The following is a 22,629-nucleotide window of genomic DNA, read 5'->3' as shown; positions in this document are numbered from 1 at the left end:
AGCTACATATGAAAGGCAATGGTTGATTTACTTATTGCATAATTTCCTCATAACACATTCCACACTTATCATTTTGTATTGTGACAATAAATATGTGGTACACGTAGCTGTAAATCCAGTTTTCCATTAAAGATCAAAACATATTGAAACTGATTGTCATGTGGTTAGAGACTAGGTGCAAGTAGGTGTGATTCATTTACTACCAATATCCTCAAAAGAACAAGATGTTGATATTTTGACCAAGTCTTCACATCGAGTTCATCCAATGTCTTGCAGAACAAGATTGGAAAAATTAACATATATTCAAGCTTGATGGGAGATGTAAACTGTAAGAATGAGTGATCTTAGTATGACTACTTGTATTGCAAGCTACTGCTAGATAATACTACTAGTTAATTGCTTATCAGTTAATTATGATGATATTTTGTATTAGAGTAGGTGAATAACTAAATCTAGATACATTTTCTATAGAATAATATAATCTATATATTTATGTATCTTATCACACTTGTAGAATCATATTGGTGAATAATAAACTTTTTATTCTCAATTGCTTCTTCTTCTTCATAGCTCTACACATTGCAAGCTTTATTCTATCATCTATAGAGTATGAGTTTATCTTTTTACACTGAAGGTCTTCTTTGTATCACTAGCTCAAATGTCTAAATTGTAAGTAATTTCATCTCACTAATAGTAATTAGATTATTAGTGTACACAATTATTTTATGCATGCATTCAATGATGTGTTATCACATCAATTAATGAATATAAAAGCACATGAGTTGTCATATTTATTAATTGATGTGTTGTCACATCATTGACAACATATGTAAAATAATTATATACTAACAAAACATACTAATTAAATTCATTAAGAAAACAATTATAATACAAACATACATAGCAAAATTATTAACTTTTAAGGACTGGATAAAACTATTTTACATTGTTGTTGCATTCCCATTAAACTCTTTTGTCATTTTAGCCATTAATTCTAAAATTACAAAAAAAAAAAACTATTATTTTTATTAATTGTTAATAAATACAAAATCATAAATAAACCCAACAAGCCCACCACCAATGAGTGGCCCAACCCAATAGACCCAATGGTTGCCCCAACTCCAAGTGAGATAGCAGGTCCAAAAGACAAAGTTGGGTTCATAAATGCTCCATCAAATGGGTCACCCACCAAAATATTAGGAAAATTGATGTAGACACATTTTAAAAAAGCTGAAAAACACATCTAAATGACTGAAAATACCCCGGTGGTAGTTAACTGCCGAAGAATGAAAGAACCGACGGTAGTTAACTGCCGATGGAACCAGCGGCAGTTAACTACCGCGAGATCCATCGGCAGCTAACAGCCGATGCGATCTAGATAAAAATATGACATAAGCTCTCTCATCCATTATTACTCTCAATCACTAAAAAAAATGCAAATCTCTCACAAAACCTCTCTAAAAAACCCAACCAAATTTATTCAACAAAATCACAAGTAAGTAAAAACTTACATTTTAGTTGTTATAAATGTTTTTATTTTTTAGTTTTTGAGTAGATTTATTTTATTGTAGTTTTTGAGTAGATTTACATGTTATAATTCATTTTTAGAGTTGATGTAAGTTGATTAATTTAATTAAAATGTTTGCATGATGTTTATGTTATAGTTTTAAATTTTAGGGTTAATTTTAATTTTGGTGTTTTCTATTTTTTTTTTAATTTTAGTTTTTAAGTAGATTTACAAGTAAGAGTTTATGATTTATTTTAAGAGTAGATATAAGTTGATTAATTTTGTTATATTTTTGCATTTTTATGTTATAGTTATGATTTTAGGGTTTATGTATAATTTGCACTCCAAGTGTTTGATGAAATGTTTGAATGAGTTTTTCATTGATTGTTGAATTTTTTATGGTGTTGGTAGGTTTGAAACAATGACCGATTTGTTCAGTGTTTGCATACGCTTCAATGGTGGAAATCCTCAGATGTTCAAGGTTCGGTACATTAAAGTCACGTTAAAAGGTCTCAAGGATCAACTGGATGAAATCAACCAAGGACTCAACCCCGGACACACGAAGAGGGTGAAATACATTTGGTATGAATGTCCAACGTTGGACGACGAGAGAATAACGTTCAGTCGGCTAGAATTATAGAACGACGACGACGTGAGGAGCATGTTCTCGATTTTTTGGCAGCACAGCAAGGTTCCGTTTATCGATATGTTTGTCACGTTTCAAAGATCAACTGAAGATATTCTCAACAGTTTGATTCCGCCAGAAGATCGTAATTAGGTAGCGAATGCACCTTCCAACTACAACAATTGTCTTACCTCTGAAATGAGATAATTCAAACTTGTTAAACGACATCTCTCAAGCATTCACCCGGAAGTTCTATTGTTCCTTTCAAAAGATTGAATTATTTTTAGTTTGCTGAAGACATGAAACTTCAATACCAACATCTTCAACAAACTAACAAGAATTTAATCTTTTGAAAGGAACAATAGAACTTCCGGGTGAATGCTTGAGAACTGTTGTTTAGCAAGTTTGAATTTACCCCATTTTAGAGGTAACACAATTGTTGTACCACATACCATATCTCTACTCGAATGTAATGTAATGATAGGACATATTTAGGAACTTTATGTATGTAATGTAATGTAATCGAAATTATTCAATACGCGACTTTAATCGAAATTATTCAAAATGCGACTTTAATCGAAATTATTCAATACACTACTTTAATCGAAATTATTCAATACGTGTCTTTATTCAAAGTACCATAATGTAAACCAAAATGTACCAAAATACGTGCGACGTATAAAAAAAACATAAAAAAAATCCAAACCAAAACAATTAGACATTACAAGCCATTACATTCAATCATCTTCCTCGTCACACAAGTCAATTGGGTTGTCCTCGATAGTCCCTGAGGCACCTGCTTTTGGTTGAGGACCAAAATAGCATGTCCTCCTGCTCCTCCTCAGCCTGGACTGATTATACACCGGCACCTTCGAACCCTTCTTTTTTACAGAACCATCACATTCGATTCCATGTCATGTCACATGCGATTTTGCTTTCTTTTCCTCATCACCCTCCTTTTTGTTCAACTGAACCTGATTCTGATTCTGAGATATATCTACATAGAGAAATTGGTGATCAAAACTTAAACTAATCGTAACAATTCTATCACAAATTCATAACAACAACATTTCATAAAAAAATAACAATTTTACAACAATATCATCAACACCTAATTATGTGACAATTTAACCAAAAATTGTAACAATTCTACAATCTACAACAATTCATCAAAACTTAATTATGTGACAATTTAATCAAAACTTCTAACAATTCTACAACAATATTTCCTAACAATTCTAACAATTCTACAACAATTCATCAAAACCTAAACCTAAACTATCATCTAATAATAAAATCAACAAAACCTAATTATGTGACAATTTAACCAAAAAAAACTAACAATTCAATCACAAAACATCAATGCAATAGGATGATAACAACTTACATGATTTTGTGCTTGGAATTGGCTTGCAATGACTTAACCTTGTCAAAAATTGCACCTATGGATGTAGAAACCGCAACACTGGAGTTTTGGAAACTCCTAGGTGTTGTTCTGTTCTTATAATAGATCATTGGCAGTTAACTGTCGAAGTAACCTTGGTAGTTAACTACTGCCGATTCCTTTCCTCATATGTTAACTGCCGCCGAGACATTTTGAGTATTTTACCCGTGTTTTTCAACCTTTTAAGAAGTGTGAACAACAAATTTCAAATATTAGCCCCTACTAGGAGCCCAATAGCATGAGGTGCAATCTTCGTCAATGGAGGCATTTTAGTTAGCTTTTGTACATCTTGACCGATGATCATATTATTAATAATTGCATTATAGCCCTTGGCCTTGGGGTCAAATATAGTGGCGCACATTGTAAATACCAACCCGAATGTCATCACCATCTCCAAAACTATTGCGTTTACCACTCCCACTTCATTTGAAAGTTCAAAAACTGGCACTTTCTGAATATCAAAATGAAGAAGTACTAATTAAGAAACATGTTGTGAGTTGGAGTTGTTGTTGGAGAATACCAACAATCTCTCCCTGGGTGAAAAAATGAAAATAGCACGCTAATATACTTGATCTAAACAATGTGATTATCTCACTCATTAGATAGTTCAACGAAGTGTTAGTAGCAAACAATTCAATAATTTAAATCCAGAACCACAAAGAAACCAAATAGTGTATCATCACTCAAAATCTTAAGATAACGGAAAACATAAATTATCTCTCTTACTTATATAACATTAAACTCATTTGTAGTATGTAAATTACCATGGACCTTTGAATACCAACAAAAGACTCATTACTTATGATAAATGCCACTTTAATTGTTTTTAAAATTTTAAAAACCGGACCAAACTTGTTAGTTTGTCAATTCTGTCTGATCTCATTTTAAATCATGGTGGATTGAATCAATTGAACTAGTTTGGTTTAATTAGTTTATTTATTTAATATTTTTTTATTAATTAATCTTTAGTTAGTTAAACCATTTCAACCATAATTTTGAAATCTCACCCTCTCAAAGTCCTATATGATTTCTAAAACATCTTTTTTTAAATAACAAACGTTAGTAATTAGTTGTTGAAAAAACTAACATTACTAACAGCCATACCTGTCCAACGGTGACAAATGTGAGGAGCGCGTAGGCACCAACGGAGGCAAGGAGCTGAGCAATCCAGTAACCAAGGCCACGAATGAAGTGAATATTTTGTTGGAACAAAATGTGTTTAACAATGAACCTTAAAGAGTTTTGATGATAACAAGGTATTAAAAATTGTAAATTGGACTAGCTAATATTTGTTCAAGTGTACAGGACCATAATTATAAAGTCACATCATCATTGGTTCTGAATGAGCAAATAAAGAGCAAAAGAAAATGAAGCTTAGATGATTCTGAAGGCAAAGCGCTCCTGAAGTCAAGCTGCTCCTGAAGAAATAGCGCTCCTGAAGTAAAGCTGCTCCTGAAGAATAGTGCTTCTGAAGACAAGAGGTCCAGAAGCCACATCATCAGAAGCTGCGTCATCAGAAGCTGCAGAAGTCATATCATCAGAAGCTGCATCATCAGAAGCTGCCTCATCAGAAGCTATTTCACCAGAAGCTGAATCTCAACTGGATTTGCAAAAGATTCAAGAATTGAAGAATTATCAATGCAAAATCTGTCCATTGGATTCGAAAACACAAACAAAGGATTAGTGGAATTTTGCAACGGTCATTTCAAAGGTGTTTGAAGGCTTGTGCTTGCATTTTGGACGAAAGCGTTGACATTGTACTTTGTACGAATTGTACAACCACGTTCTCCACTACTTTGTTTTGTGTCTACGCTTCAAGACAAGAAAACAGCTCCAGAATACGGTCTCGCCTGCATATATGTTCCTTTGGATAAGGAATGGATTTCAAATTGGTTCTTCATAGGACAACAACCAAATCAGGCAAAAGATCATTGGTGAAAGATCAAGCTTCAATAACGACTCTTTGGTGTGCTGGCAATTTCACAACGTCTCTTTCACACCTCTATATAAAGGAGTGAAGACCTAGAGATTTGGTAATGCAAGAACGCTAAACAAAAGACTCACAAGATTTTCACAAGTACCAAACCTCTGCTGAAATTGTTCTGCATTCACTTAGAATTTCTGTGTCTCAAAGTCATATCTTAGAAATTCTTAAGTCCATTGAGTCTGTATCTGATTTGTATTGTGAGCACCTCTGATTGTATATCAAGTGTTCAACCTTAAACAATTTTCTGTGTAATTTTGTTTAGTTAGGAAGTCTCTTGCAGTTGTGCTTGAGCAGGAAGTCTCTTGATTGTGTTCTTGAGCAAAGGAAGTCTCTTGCTTGTGTGCTTGAGCATTGGAAGTCTCTTGCTTGTGTGCTTGAGCATTTGTAATCAGATATTACTCATAGTGAAATCTCCTTGGAAGTGCAAGGGGGACTGGACTACTTCCGGATTGTGGAAGGAACCAGTATAATTGCTTTATGTCGTTCTTCTTCTCTCTCTCTCTGTTTTATTCCGCTGCATTTAGATTCTGATTATCACTTCAGAAGCTGTCTCACCTAGCTTCTGATCAGTGTGTTCAGTTTTTAAGAGAAACGAAGAATTTTTCAAAACACAATTCAACCCCCCTTCTTGTGTTTTTCTCACCTTCAATTGGTATCTAGAGCCTTGGTCTGTTGTGTAACACTTAACCGTGCAACAGTCAAAGATCTGAGAAAAACATGTCTACTCCTCCTCCTACTGGTTCTAGTGATACTAGCTATAAACATGTCTCACATGATTATAGTGATAGTAAGAAAACCAGTGTTGGAAAAGTTCCAAAGTTCAATGGAGATGCTGAAGAGTTCTCTTGGTGGAAGACCAACTTTTACAGTTACATCATGAGCCTGGATGAAGAATTATGGGATATTCTGGAAGATGGTGTTGGTGATTTAGTCCTTGATGAAGAAGGAGCTGCTGTGGATAGAAAGAAACATACTCCAGAACTGAGGAAACTTTACAAGAAGCATCATATTATCAGAGGAGCTCTTGTCACTGCCATACCCAAAGCAGAATACATGAAGATGAGTGACAAATCCACTGCTAAAGCTATGTTTGCTTCTCTCTGTTCAAATTATGAAGGAAGCAAGAAGGTCAAAGAAGCAAAGGCTCTCCTGCTTGTACATCAGTATGAGTTATTCAAGATGAAGGATGATGAAACTATTGAGGAGATGTACTCAAGATTTCAAACCTTAGTTTCTGGGCTACAGATTCTAAAGAAGAGCTATGTTGCTTCTGATCATGTAAGCAAGATACTCAGAAGCTTACCTGCCAGATGGAGACCAAAAGTGACTGCCATTGAGGAAGCTAAAGATTTAAACACTTTAAGTGTCGAAGATCTTGTTAGTTCTCTCAAAGTTCATGAGTTAAGTCTTAATGAACATGAGTCTACTAAGAAGAGTAAATCAATAGCTCTTCCATCCAAAGGCAAGTCATCAAAAGCTCTCAAAGTAGTTGAATCTGAAGAGGAAGAACAGTCAAGTTCAGATTCTGAACCAGATGCTGCTGAAATGGCCATGCTCTCAAACAGACTTCAATATCTGGCCAAGAAGAACAGAAAGTTTCTCTCCAGAAGGGGTAACTCCAGAAGCTCAAAGAAAGAAGATCAGAAGGGATGCTTCAACTGTAAGAAGCCTGGACACTTCATTGCTGAATGCCCTGATCTTCAAAGAGAAAAGTCAAAGGACAAGTCAAAGAGGTCTACATTCAAACCAAGCAAACTCAAGAAGCAGATTAAGCAGAGTTTAATGGCAACCTGGGATGATTTGGGTAGTGAATCTGGATCTGATAAAGAGGAAGCTGATGAAGATGCAAAGGTAGCTGTTGGGTTGGTAGCAACAGCAACTTCAGAAGCTGGATCAGATTCAGACTCAGAAGATGAAAACGAGGTATATTCCAAAATTCCCAGAGATGAACTTGTTGAGTCACTTAAAGAACTTCTTACACATTTTGAAGTAAGAACCAATGAGTTGAAGGATTTAAAAGAAAAATATGTTGATTTGGTACAACAGCAAAAATCAACTCTATTGGATCTGAAAGCTTCTGAACAAGGACTTAGGGGCTTTGACTTCATGTGTAAAACATATGAAGATCAGCTCAGGTTCTTATGTCAGAAGCTACAAGAAAAGTGTAATGAAAAACCTTTAAGTAACCATGAAATTGCTCTTGAAGATTTTATTATATCTGGCATTGACAGAAGCAGAGTGGCTTCTATGATTTATAGCATTTACAAGAACAATGGCAGAGGAATTGGTTTTCCAGAAGTGAAACTTGAGAAAACCAATCTAAAATCTTGTTGTGAATGCATCAAGGAAGGTCTGAAAACATTCTTTGTACCAGAAGGGGCTGAGTTGGAAACTGTTGTTCAATCAGAACCTGAAGCTTCTAGTCCTAAGGTTAAGATTACTTCAACGCCAAAGAACTCTAAGTCAAAGGCTATGATCAAATCTGATTCCAAGACTTCAAAGGTCAGGATCCTGAAAATCTGGGGTTCTGAAGTCTAAGTTTCAGAAGAAGATAGTTACTGCTTCTGAAGTACCAAAACCTAAGGTGATGGTTAATCAGAAGCAACCCAACTCACAGCACAAGGTACAAGAAGTGAAGAGTAAAGCCTTAAGTACTAACCTTCCAGGACCCATAGAACAATGGGTACCTAAATCTAAAAATGTCAATGATGCAGGTATGTCTTAGAGCAGTGCCAAAGCAAAGATCATGGTACCTAGACAGCGGTTGCTCAAGACACATGACAGGAGACAAGTCCATGTTCCTCAGCCTAACAATGAAAGAGGGAGGAAATGTGAAATTTGGAGGCAACCAGTCAGGCAAGATCATAGGTACAGGAACTATTGGTAATTCCTCTACCTCAATTAATAATGTATGGTTGGTAGATGGTCTTGAACATAACCTTTTGAGCATTAGTCAATTTTGTGATAATGGTTATGATGTGCTTTTTGAAAAACCCAACTGTACAGTAATCAACAAGGAAGACAAATCCATTGTGTTCAAAGGAAAGAGAGTTGACAATGTCTATAAAATCAATTTTTCTGAACTGGCTGATCAGAAGGTGTTTTGCCTACTATCAGTGAATGATAAGAAATGGATGTGGCACAGAAGGTTGGGACATGCTAACTGGAGGTTAATCTCTAAGCTTAGTAAGTTACAACTTGTGAAAGGGCTACCAGACATTGACTATCATTCAGATGCACTCTGTGGTGCATGTCAGAGAGGGAAAATTGTGAAATGATCTTTTAAAACCAAAGACATTGTTTCAACCTCAAGACCTTTAGAATTACTCCATATTGATTTATTTGGACCAGTGAGTACTGCATCCTTATATGGAAGTAAATATGGATTAGTCATTGTTGATGATTACAGCAGATGGACTTGGGTGAAATTCATAAAGAGTAAAGATGTTGCATGTGATGTATTCAGTAGCTTCTGCACTCAAATTCAATCTGAAAAAGAATCAAAAATTTTGAAAGTCAGAAGTGATCATGGTGGAGAATTTGAAAATGAGCCATTTGAAGCTTTTTGTGAAAAACATGGAATTTTCCATGAATTCTCTTCTCCTAGAACACCACAACAAAATGGGGTTGTAGAGAGAAAGAATAGAACTTTACAAGAAATGGCCAGAACCATGATTCATGAAAACAATTTACCAAAACATTTTTGGGCAGAAGCAGTGAATACAGCATGCTATGTTCAAAACAGGATCTATATTAGACCTATTTCGGAGAAAACAGCATATGAACTCTTTAAAGGAAGAAAACCCAATATCTCTTACTTTCATCAATTTGGATGTACATGTTACATTCTGAACAACAAGCTCTACCTAAAGAAATTTGATGCCAAGGCCCAAAGAGGAATCTTTTTAGGTTACTCTGAAAGGTCAAAGGCATACAGAGTGTATAATTCAGAAACACTCTGTGTTGAAGAATCTATGCACGTTAAATTTGATGACAAGGAGCTTGAAGATAAAACTTCAAAGCAAGGTGAAAGTTTTGCAGAGATACAGGTTCCTGAAGCTACTCCAGAACCTGATCAGATAGCTGAGTCTGAAGATAGTCCAGAAGCTGAACCCACATCAGAAGCGCAAGATGAAGCTGCTTCTGATGAAGCACAAGATGGCTCACATCAAGCAGATCCTCCCAGAAACACATTCAAACACAAGTCTTCACATCCTGAGGAGCTAATCATTGGAAACAAAGATAGTCCAAGAAGAACAAGATCACATTTCAGACAAGAGGAGTCAATGATTGGACTAATCTCAATGATTGAACCTACAACAGTTGATGAAGCACTTTCAGATGATGGATGGATCCTAGCTATGCAAGAAGAGTTGAATCAATTTCAAAGAAATGATGTGTGGGATCTGGTACCCAAACCTCAGCACAAGAACATTATTGGAACAAAATGGGTATTCAGAAACAAGCTGAATGAGCAAGGTGAAGTAACAAGAAACAAAGCCAGGCTTGTTGCACAAGGGTATAGTCAACAAGAAGGCATTGATTACACTGAAACGTTTGCTCCAGTTGCAAGATTGGAAGCAATCAGGTTATTTCTTTCCTATGCAGTTAATCATGGCATAATATTATATCAAATGGATGTCAAGAGTGCATTTCTAAATGGTGTCATAGAAGAAGAAGTGTATGTCAAGCAACCTCCTGGATTTGAGGATATTAAATATCCTGACCATGTTTTTAAACTGAAGAAATCACTATATGGCTTGAAACAAGCTCCCAGAGCTTGGTATGATAGACTAAGTAATTTCTTAATCAAGAATGATTTTAAAAGAGGACAGGTTGATACTACACTCTTCAGAAGGACCCTTGGGAAAGATATTCTTGTTGTGCAAATATATGTTGATGATATAATATTTGGTTCTACTAATGCATCTCTTTGCAAGGAATTTTCTGAGTTGATGCAGGATGAATTTGAAATGAGCATGATGGGAGAGCTGAAGTTCTTCCTTGGCATTCAAATCAATCAATGCAAAGATGGAGTCTATGTTCATCAATCAAAGTACACAAAGGAGCTTCTGAAGAAGTTCAAACTTGAAGATTGTAAAGTGATGAACACTCCAATGCACCCCACGTGCAACTTAAGCAAAGAAGATGAAGGAGCTAAAGTAGATCAGAAGCTGTATAGAGGTATGATTGGTTCTTTGTTATACCTCACTGCATCTAGGCCAGATATTTTATTCAGTGTATGCTTGTGTGCAAGATTCCAATCAGATCCTAAAGAATCTCATATGACTGCTGTCAAGAGAATCTTCAGGTATTTGAAAGGAACAACTAATCTTGGACTCTTTTATAGGAAATCCTTAGATTATAAGCTAATTGGATTCTGTGATGCTGATTATGCTGGTGATAGGATTGAAAGAAAGTCAACCAGTGGCAACTGTCAATTTCTGGGTGATAATCTTATATCCTGGGCTAGCAAAAGACAAACAACTATTGCTATGTCTACAGCAGAAGCAGAATACATTTCAGCTGCAAGTTGTTGTACACAACTACTCTGGATGAAACATCAGTTGGAAGATCATCAGATAACTGCTAACAGTATTCCCATTTATTGTGATAATACTGCTGCTATTTGTTTGTCTAAAAATCCAATTTTGCATTCAAGAGCCAAGCACATTGAAATCAAACACCATTTTATCAGAGATTATGTTCAAAAAGGAATTTTAGATATACAATTCATTGATACTGAAAATCAATGGGCTGATATATTTACTAAGCCTTTAACTGTTGAAAGATTTGATTTTATAAAGAAAAATTTGAACATGCATTACGTGTCTGATTAGATGTTTGCTTGCTCCTGAATAGGATTTTAGGTTCTGAAGTTAGTTCAGAAGCAGTAGTCCATCAGAAGCTCTTTATTGAGGTTCTGAGGAAAACTCGCTTCTGATGACGTCAGCATCTGAAGTCCAGAAGCTGGATTTATTGCTTCTGAATAGTTGAATTAGTGGAAACGTTGGGAGTTACTTTTTAAAAGTAACTTCTGGCCCACTAACTTGGTAGTTACTCTGTGAACTTCTTACGTGGCCTGTATGTGTTGGTGTATAACTAAAAAGGGCAATGATGATTTAATAGCTTTGAAAGTACTTTTCACGCGCCCCCAATTTTGTCATTAATGTTATGTTTGTTTGTCTCTTTTGAATTGCAATCGTTTTACTTTTAACACTTTGACAATTCACACACTACTCACTCACAACAAACACATTTGCTCTCAAACCTCTTGCGAAGTAAGCGCATTCTCTCAGACATAGAACCCTAAAATCTTCATCTTCTTCAAATCTTCGTCGATCATCAAATGGCATCATCAAGCTCAAAAGTTTCAGAATCTACTTCACGGATGGTCCCTGAATTTGACTACAAAGGAAGAAGCATGAAATTGGAAGAATGGGAACTACAGGTTCAAATAGAAAATCCGGTGGATTTTGAATCACTCACCTTCCATGAGTGTTGGATCAGAAGCTATTATGAAGAGCAGGAACTTATGCATTACTTCAAAATGTTGAATGGACCAACATACGAAGCATTGGTAAGACACTTCTGGGTAAGGGCTAAGGTTTATGACAAAGCTGCGTCTATAACTGAAGAAAGTCAAATGGTGTTGATTTATCCCGAACTGGAAGGGAAGACCAGAAAAGAAATGGGACTTGAGCCATTTACAGGTATTGAAATCAGGTCAAGTATTTGTGGTATTCCAGTGAGAATTGCGGAATGGCAGATAGAAGTTGTACTCTGTAGAGAGGCCTCTGGAAAATACTCTGGAATTGATCTCTCAAATACAGCTGAAGAACGCCTCTGGAAGGAAAAAGTAAACTTGGCACTGTACAACTCAACGCAAGCAGGAAAGTATGCTGATCTAAGCATGGATAAGAAGCTGCTTCTGAAGATTCAGAATGAGGACTTACTTCCATGTGGTGGTAGTGAGAAACCCAATTTGGCACAAAAAGTCTTTCTTCAACACTTCATTAAGAAGGAGAAAGTAAATGTGCCAAAGTATATGTTCAAATACTTGATAGAGTGTCTGAAACAGAGTCAGCTGCAGAATAGAACCTGGGTACCTTATGGAAGACTCTTGTCAGAAATATTCTATCAAGGAGGAGTCTTGGACAAGCTAAGCAGTGCTGAAGCCTTCACAGATGAGTTGCTTGATACTAAAACTGGAAAGTTCATTAATGCACAAACCCTCAAGAATATGAAGTTGATCCCTGCTGTCACCAAGCTTCATACAGATTTGAGTGAATCACTTGTTAAGTCTGATCTTATGAAGGACTTTCCACCCATCTGCAAGAAGGATCCCATTGAAGTGCAGATGTACTATATAAAGGAACATTTTGAGGCAACCAATGAGAGAATCAGATTGGAAGATATTCCAGAGGAAATGTATGGTGGTGCTCTGCCACGAGCCAGAGGCAGAAAGTCAAAAAGGAAGATGACTGCAGAGCAATATCTAGAGGTTGAACAATCTGCTAAAAAGGCAAAAGTTGCTACTGACAAGCTCAAAATTGGTAGTTCATCAGTACCTTCTATTGAAGAAGCCATTGAAGACATGGATTCCAGGATGATCATGGATGTTGGCATTACTCTTGATCAACCTGCAATACCAAAGAAGAAAAGGAAGCAAGCAGTAAGGAGGACCAAGAACTTCCCTCATGTTTTTAAAAAGACTGAAGCTGCTACTATTGTGTCAGAAGCTATTGGAAAAGCTATGGAGATTGCTGCTGAGCTACAAGAGTCTGTAGTTTCAGAAGCCAAGCAACTGTTGCTGATGACCAGTGAGTCTGTTAAAGAGGATTCTGATCCTGAACCAGAGAAGGTAATTAATATATCATCAGATTCCGCATCCACACCATTATCAGATTCTGATGATTCTGATGATGATATACCCTTAGCCCAACTCTTTCAAAAACCAGTAAAAAGCCAGTCAACATCAACCAAAACCAACAATAAGCCCTCTCATTCAACTACTTATGAGCCAGTTGGTCACATAATTACTGAAAAGTTGGCTGAAATGGCTGTGCAGAGAGAAAAAGTCATTGAGACTATCTTTCGCCTTAACCCTCAACCCCTTAACATTCAACCTCTCAACATGATTCCTCTAGAAAATGTTAAATCTACTTCAGAAAAGGCCTCTGAAGCAACTCCAGAAGCAGCTGCTTCTGAAAATGTTGTTTCAGAAAACCCCCATCAACAAACACCTGAACCACATAAACCCACAACACCCCCACAATCACCAACAGCTACCATTGACCCCCAACTCAACACTCAAACATCAACTTCACCAAAACAACCACCAACTGAAATTAAACACTCCCCACAACCAACTCCCATGGATGTTGACAACTCTCTAGTCAATGTTCAAGCCTCAACCTCCTCTCAAGCCTCTGACCAGCCTTCATCTTCAAACACTCAAACACACTTTACCATTCCAGTTCCTAACCATGTTCAAGATTTGGAAATCAGTGATTCTGATCTTGAAATCCTAGAACATCCACCCACAAACATCCTGGAATCTGGATATATCAATGCTGAGCTTCTGACAATCCTTAGTAGATTGCATAATCTTGTGGATCAACGAAGGACAATTGATCTCACAAGTGCATATGAAGACTCCTGGGCATCTGTTCAGAACCGGGCAGCTGAGCTTATTGAAGAGATCAAGGCTAAATGCATCAGAGTCAAGCAAGCATCAGTCAGAAGGCTAATGGAAAATCTGAATCAGAGTCTTAGAGTAAGAAGTTCTACACTGCTCCTGGCAAACCAGCCTTTCTTCTCAGAAACGGACTACTTGACCAGAGAAGCCAGGTTGTGTAAGCTTCTGAAGAAACAGATGGCACAGCAGCAGCAAGAAGCTAAGGAAAGGGAACAGGCTCTTCTCCAGAGGCAACAACAGCTTGAAGAACTGTTGCAGAAGAAGATTGAAGAAATGGAGGAGATGAAGAAACAACATCAAACCAACACTTAGTTGCACACCCTTGTGTTTTTCTTTTTGTTTGTTGTTTGTTTTGAATTCCTAGTCCTTGCTTCTGAAACCATTCTGTTTTAATTCTCTTTGCTTCTGAATGCTTACTGATTCTGACTGTTTAGCTGCTTCTGATATTTTAGATATTCATGTTCATATATTTTTGATCTGATTTATTTAATTAATTTCTTGTATACTCTCTTTTGTTTGAGTTTTTCTCAAATCTTTTTGTCTTTTATGCTTATTTTTATCTTTTTTGATAATGACAAAAGGGGGAGTATATGTAGTGACAAGTATTTAAAGGCTCTGAGCCCCATTAATGGCATTTGAAATTTTTTGAAAAACTTCTATCATTTTTTTTACCTTATTGGTATAAGCTATGAACGAACGAAGGAGTATCAAAATTCAAGTAAAATTAATTGAACCATTCTTCTTATCTATAAGTTAATTCTTTAAATGATTCAATTTTTTTTTAAGCTCTGATATTTTTTATTGTGCGAAAAATGAATTTAATTAACCTGGATAGAACTTAGGGGGAGCTTACAAACCTCACCTTAAATACTATCAGACTCAGGGGGAGTTTGAGCTTACAAACCTCATATTCTGAGCTTACAAACCTCAGAACCCCAAAGTCAACTTGTTAATTAGATTAACAACAATTGATCAATTTTAAATACTTTTGTTTGTCATCATCAAAAAGGGGGAGATTGTTGGAACAAAATGTGTTTAACAATGAACCTTAAAGAGTTTTGATGATCACAAGGTATTAAAAATTGTAAATTGGAATAGCTAATATTTGTTCAAGTGTACAGGACCATAATTATAAAGTCACATCATCATTGGTTCTGAATGAGCAAATAAAGAGCAAAAGAAAATGAAGCTTAGATGATTCTGAAGGCAAAGCGCTCCTGAAGTCAAGCTGCTCCTGAAGAAATAGCGCTCCTGAAGTAAAGCTGCTCCTGAAGAATAGTGCTTCTGAAGACAAGAGGTCCAGAAGCCACATCATCAGAAGCTGCGTCATCAGAAGCTGCAGAAGTCATATCATCAGAAGCTGCATCATCAGAAGCTGCCTCATCAGAAGCTATTTCACCAGAAGCTGAATCTCAACTGGATTTGCAAAAGATTCAAGAATTGAAGAATTATCAATGCAAAAGCTGTCCATTGGATTCGAAAACACAAACAAAGGATTAGTGGAATTTTGCAACGGTCATTTCAAAGGTGTTTGAAGGCTTGTGCTTGCATTTTGGACGAAAGCGTTGACATTGTACTTTGTACGAATTGTACAACCACGTTCTCCACTACTTTGTTTTGTGTCTACGCTTCAAGACAAGAAAACAGCTCCAGAATACGGTCTCGCCTGCATATATGTTCCTTTGGATAAGGAATGGATTTCAAATTGGTTCTTCATAGGACAACAACCAAATCAGGCAAAAGATCATTGGTGAAAGATCAAGCTTCAATAACGACTCTTTGGTGTGCTGGCAATTTCACAACGTCTCTTTCACACCTCTATATAAAGGAGTGAAGACCTAGAGATTTGGTAATGCAAGAACGCTAAACAAAAGACTCACAAGATTTTCACAAGTACCAAACCTCTGCTGAAATTGTTCTGCATTCACTTAGAATTTCTGTGTCTCAAAGTCATATCTTAGAAATTCTTAAGTCCATTGAGTCTGTATCTGATTTGTATTGTGAGCACCTCTGATTGTATATCAAGTGTTCAACCTTAAACAATTTTCTGTGTAATTTTGTTTAGTTAGGAAGTCTCTTGCAGTTGTGCTTGAGCAGGAAGTCTCTTGATTGTGTTCTTGAGCAAAGGAAGTCTCTTGCTTGTGTGCTTGAGCATTGGAAGTCTCTTGCTTGTGTGCTTGAGCATTTGTAATCAGATATTACTCATAGTGAAATCTCCTTGGAAGTGCAAGGGGGACTGGACTACTTCCGGATTGTGGAAGGAACCAGTATAATTGCTTTGTGTCGTTCTTCTTCTCTCTCTCTGTTTTATTCCGCTGCATTTAGATTCTGATTATCACTTCAGAAGCTGTCTCACCTAGCTTCTGATCAGTGTGTTCAGTTTTTAAGAGAAACGAAGAATTTTTCAAAACACAATTCAACCCCCCTTCTTGTGTTTTTCTCACCTTCATATTTCCACCCAAAAAAGTACCAAAAGTGACAGCTGGGTTAGCATGGCCACACAACGTGTAAGGATTCTCGGCGCTGATCCTAGCTCCTATATACACGGCGGCAGAGAGGGAGAAAGCATGGGAGATCGCGGTGGAGATGTGGCCAAAGGTTACGACCATGCGAGAGCCGATGCTGGTAAAGACGAAGATGAATGTGGAAATGAACTCGGTTAGAGTGGTCGTGAGTGTGCAGTGACGGATTCAGAAATGTTAACTTGCGGGGGCAAGATTTTATATGATAGATACTTATAGAAAAAATTTAGCAATGTAAAAGTGATTTTTTTTTTTTGTGGTGGTGGTCGGGATTTGAACCTTGGACCTTGCATATATTATGCATTGTCCATACCAATTGAGCTAAGTTCACGAGGACAATGTAAAAGTGAGATAATAATAACATCATTATTATTGAGCATAATACTTGAGATTATAAACATTATCCTATTATATATTAGAAAAATTAAAAACTCATCAACATCTACAAATTAAAATTGTTTTTTTTTCTGATACAAATTAAAATTGTTCTTTACGTGTCTTTATATTTGAAAAATATGGTATAAATTATTCAAAATTTCATCTCAAATGCATTTAAAAATTTAATTTTATAAAATTAATGAGGGAAACACTTTTTTATGGTATAAATTTCCATTTAGTGTGGGCAATCTATTATTTTAAGAGAGAGCAGTCATTAAAATATCAAAAATTTAACAAATATAACCGGAAGAGTAGTGGGGGCAGTTGCCCCCAATTGGCTCTACCTAGATCTGTGCCTGTGAGTGTGTCGATACTGAGAATTTTCGGTCGATGTCTTGGCCTTTGAGTTCGGGGGATGTTGCTGTTTCTCATTGTTTATTCTTTTGATCAAAGATCCAACGGTGGTGGTTGCTCTTCTGCTAGCTCAGTTTATGTAAAAATGGACTCAAACAAAACTTCTGTGTGAGATGTGTTGACTTGATGCATGATGAAATTCATAAGATGAAAATTCATGACATAAATAAGAAAGAACATTGCTATTTATTTAGAAAGTTTTTATTAAGAATTTATCAAAAAAAGGTTTCAACCAATTAAATTTGTTATTTGGCAGAAATCAAAAGAAGTAATGGTATGTAATTAAGGAAATGTGTTAGCAAATACACTATCTTAACATTTTCTTGATAAATTTTGTTACTGTATCTATCATTTCCCAAAAAGAAATGTGGGGAGAAAAAATATAAAATAGAATAGAATATACAATACAACAGTGAGAGAAGATATATTACATATGAAAATTAAAAATTTATGGGATCGACGTGATCTTGATCATTAGATCTTGGATGTATCTACTCTAATTAAAATAATAATAAAAGAAAGAAAAACTAGATGAAAAAAAGACTTTTGGATGACAGGTTGTAACATATTTCTTCTCATTTTCAAATTTGACTTTACATTGCTTTATCTAATATTTTTTGATGGTGGCCGGGGTTCAAACCTCGGACCTTACATATTTTATGCATTGTCCATACCAACCTAGCTAAGCTCACGACGACTTTGTTTTATCTAATCTAATTTAGCATATTTCTTCACAAAGTTACGGATTACGATCAAAGATTTATTTTATTACGTGAATTAAATTTAACATGATGAAATGGGACAGAAAAACTAACACATTTAACTTATAATAAATTGGTACATAACAAGGCTTTTGATATAGCATTGTGATCATAATATCGATCAAATAATTTTACATGATATATAACATGAACTTATGAGTGAACTAAGAGCATAATCACTTATATATTAACGTGCATCGAAATAGATAGCTTCAACCCTATATTAAAAAGTTAAGGCTTCACATTCGAAACTGATCATGTGATTGTGCTTTGGATTTGGACGGTTAGGAACTTGTATTTTGATCATGTGATTGAAATTGTTGTTATTTGAACTTGTTACAAAAGGTACCGGATCAGGAGATTGTGTGAGATTTGCACCAGTAGGAACTTCTCTTTTGATTTCACGGTTCAATTTGTAGTCATTTGACTTTGCCACCTCAGGAACAGGATCAGGAGATTGTGCTGGATTTGGACCTGTAGGGACTTGCCTTTTGACTTCACGAATGTAATTAATATCATTTGACCTTCCCATAATAGGAATTGGATCAGGTGATTGTGATGGACTAGGACCTGTTGGAACTTGTCTTTTAATTACATGATTGAAATTGTAATCATTTGACCTTGCCACAGTAAGGTACTGGATCAGGAGATTGTGCGGGATTTGAACCTATAGGAACTTCTCTTTTGATTTCACGATCAAACTTGTTAGCATTTGAGCTTGGCACCTCAAGAACTGGATCAGGTGATTGCGTTGGGTTTGGACTTGTCGGAACTTGTCTTTTGACATCACGAATGGAGTTGTAATCATTTGACCTTCCCACTTCAGGAACCGGATCAAGTGATTGTGGTGGATTTGGACCTGTTGAAACTTGCCTTTTGATTACGTGATTGAAATTGTAATCATTTGACCTTGCCGCAATAGGTACTGGATCAGGAGATTGTGCAGGATTTGGACTTGTAGGAACTTTTCTTTTGATTTCACGGTCAAACTTGTAATCGTTTGACCTTGCCACCTCAGGAACTGGATCAGGTGACTGCGCTGAATTCGGACCTGTCTGAACTTGCCTTTTGACATCACGAATGGAATTGTAATCATTTGATCTTGCCACTTCGGGAACCGGATCAGGTGATTGTGCTGGATTTGGACCTGTTGGAACTTGTCTTTTGATTACGTGATTGAAATAGTAATCATTTGACCTTGCCACAATAGGTACTGGATCAGGAGATTGTGCGGGATTTGGACCTGTAGGAACTTTTCTTTTGATTTCACGGTCATACTTGTAATCGTTTGACCTTGCCACCTTAGAAACTGGATCAGGTGACTGCGTTGGATTTGGACCTGTCGGAACTTCCCTTTTGACATCACGAATGGAGTTGTAATCATTTGATCTTGCCAGTTCAGGAACCGGATCAGGAGATTGTGCTGGATTTGGACCTGTTGGAACTTGTCTTTTGATTACGTGATTGAAATTGTAATCATTTGACCTTGCCACAATAGGTACTAGATCAGGAGATTGTGCGGGATTTGGACCTGTAGGAACTTTTCTTTTGATTTCACGGTCAAACTTGTAATCGTTTGACCTTGCCACCTCAGGAACTAGATCAGGTGATTGCGTTGGATTTGTACCTGTCGGAACTTGCCTTTTGACATCACGAATGGAGTTGTAATAATTTGATCTTGCCACTTCAGGAACAGGATCAGGTGATTGTGCTAGATTTGGACCTGTTGGAACTTGCCTTTTGATTACACGAATGTAAATGTTATCATTTAAACTTCCCACCAAAGGAACTGGATCAGGAGATTGTGCAGGATTTGGACCCGTAGAAACTTCTCTTTTGATATTATAACTTGTGATATGATCACTAACAACAAGAGAAACAAACAAGAGAGACATTACAACAACCAAATAAACCTTACAAATTTCCATATCTTGAATCTGAGTTTCATGGATGCAAAGACGATGTATATATAACAACAAGGGCTATAACCTATATACTAACATATGTATAAAAAGGTATGTCTACCATAGAATGAGCATTTAATTTAATTTAATTTATTATACATTTTATATAAATATAATGCAGATATGAATCCGATTTTTTCATTTTTTTCTGTTGTTGTTACGAATATCTCATGTAAATTGTTCAAATGCCTTTCTCTAATTGACTCTAATTTCTTTTAAATTTTTCAATCAATACCTATTAGATTCATATGTATTTTAGGTGAGCTATATTTTCTCAGATATGAATCCGATTTTTTTCATATTTTTTATGTTGTTGTTGCTAATATCTCATGAAAAAATTTCAAATGTCTTTCTCTAATTAACTCTGATTTCTTTTACATTTTTCATTCAATACCTATTAGAGTCATATGTATTTTAGGTGAACAATATTTTCTCAGATATGAATCCGATTTTTTCATCTTTTCTGTTGTTGTTGCTAATATCTCTCATGGAAAAATTTCAAATGCCTTTCTCTAAGTAATTCTAATTTCTTTTACATTTTTCATTCAATACCTATTAGAGTCATATGTATTTTAGGTGAGCAATATTTTCCCAGATATGAATCCCATTTTTTTTCATTTTTTTTATTTTGCCGTTGCTATAATATCTCATGAAAATAAAATTCAAATGTCTTTCTCTAATTAACTCTGATTTCTTTTACATTTTTCTTTCAATACCTATTAGAGTCATATGTATTTTAGGTGAGCAATATTTTCTCAGATATGAATTCGATTTTTTCATTTTTTTTTTCTGCTGCTGCTGTTGTTGTTTCTAATAACTCATGAAAAAAAATTCAAATGCCTTTCTCTAATTAACTCTAATTTCTTTTACATTTTTCATTCAATACCTATTAGAGTAATATGTATTTTAGGTGAGCAATATTTTCTCAGATATGAATCCGATTTTTTCATTTTTTTTTCATTTAGTACCAATTAGAGTTATATGTGTTTTACGTGAGCAATACTTTCTTATAAATAAATTTAATTATGCGTTTTCTTGCTACGATATATTTCTCCAATTTCAAATTGTCCATATTTTAGGTCCGCAATATTTTCCCATAAATAAATTTATTCTACTTTAATTCTTTTGAAGGGGTATTCTACTTTAATTATCATACGTTTTTGTCCAACGATATATTACTTCAATTTCATATTGTCCATGTTGTGTTTGCAAAGTATTTTTTGTTCATAAATAAATGTGTTGATTCCATTTTATTTTTAATTATAATATGCATTTGAAACTGATTTTGTCATTCAAAGATAAAGTTATTTGCAGCATCCAAAAGGTTTTGCTGCATTCATGGTAGTTAATTAAGTCTGAAACAAAAAATGGCAACATTAAGAAGAAAAAAAAATATATAGCTAACATGCTTTAGAGGAAAAGAATTAAATAGACAATTTTAAAATTAAAAAGTCATGTTTTCATAAATAAATGTGTTGATTCCATTTTATTTTTAATTATAATATGCATTTGAAACTGATTTTGTCATTCAAAGATAAAGTTATTTGGAGCATCCAAAAGGTTTTGCTACATCCATGGTAGTTAATTAAGTCTGAAACAAAAAATGGCAACATTAAGAAGAAAAAAAAGTATTTTTTGTTCATAAATAAATGTGTTGATTCCATTTTATTTTTAATTATAATATGCATTTGAAACTGATTTTGTCATTCAAAGATAAAGTTATTTGCAGCATCCAAAAGGTTTTGCTGCATTCATGGTAGTTAATTAAGTCTGAAACAAAAAATGGCAACATTAAGAAGAAAAAAAAAAATATAGCTAACATGCTTTAGAGGAAAAGAATTAAAAAGACAATTTTAAAATTAAAAAGTCATGTTTTCATAAATAAATGTGTTGATTCCATTTTATTTTTAATTATAATATGCATTTGAAACTGATTTTGTCATTCAAAGATAAAGTTATTTGGAGCATCCAAAAGGTTTTGCTACATCCATGGTAGTTAATTAAGTCTGAAACAAAAATTGGCAACATTAAGAAGAAAAAAAAGTATCTTTTGTTCATAAATAAATGTGTTGATTCCATTTTATTTTTAATTATAATATGCATTTGAAACTGATTTTGTCATTCAAAGATAAAGTTATTTGCAGCATCCAAAAGGTTTTGCTGCATTCATGGTAGTTAATTAAGTCTGAAACAAAAAATGGCAACATTAAGAAGAAAGAAAAATATATAGCTAACATGCTTTAGAGGAAAAGAATTAAAAAGACAATTTTAAAATTAAAAAGTCATGTTTTCATAAATAAATGTGTTGATTCCATTTTATTTTTAA

At 35.1% G+C, this 22,629-nt stretch overlaps 1 pseudogene; it reads right to left on the bottom strand.

The window, feature by feature from the left end:
- Positions 1-1,028: 1,028 nt before the first annotated feature.
- LOC146955921 (putative aquaporin TIP-type) lies at positions 1,029-17,596 on the bottom strand (annotated as a pseudogene).
- Between the last annotated feature and the right edge of the window lie 5,033 nt (positions 17,597-22,629).

The sequence above is a fragment of the Medicago sativa genome, chromosome 1 (assembly GCF_051527215.1).
Source record: "Medicago sativa cultivar Bolivia chromosome 1, Bolivia_mono, whole genome shotgun sequence".
NCBI classification, from domain to species: Eukaryota; Viridiplantae; Streptophyta; class Magnoliopsida; order Fabales; family Fabaceae; genus Medicago; species Medicago sativa.
This window is presented reverse-complemented; position numbering and strand designations above follow the sequence as displayed.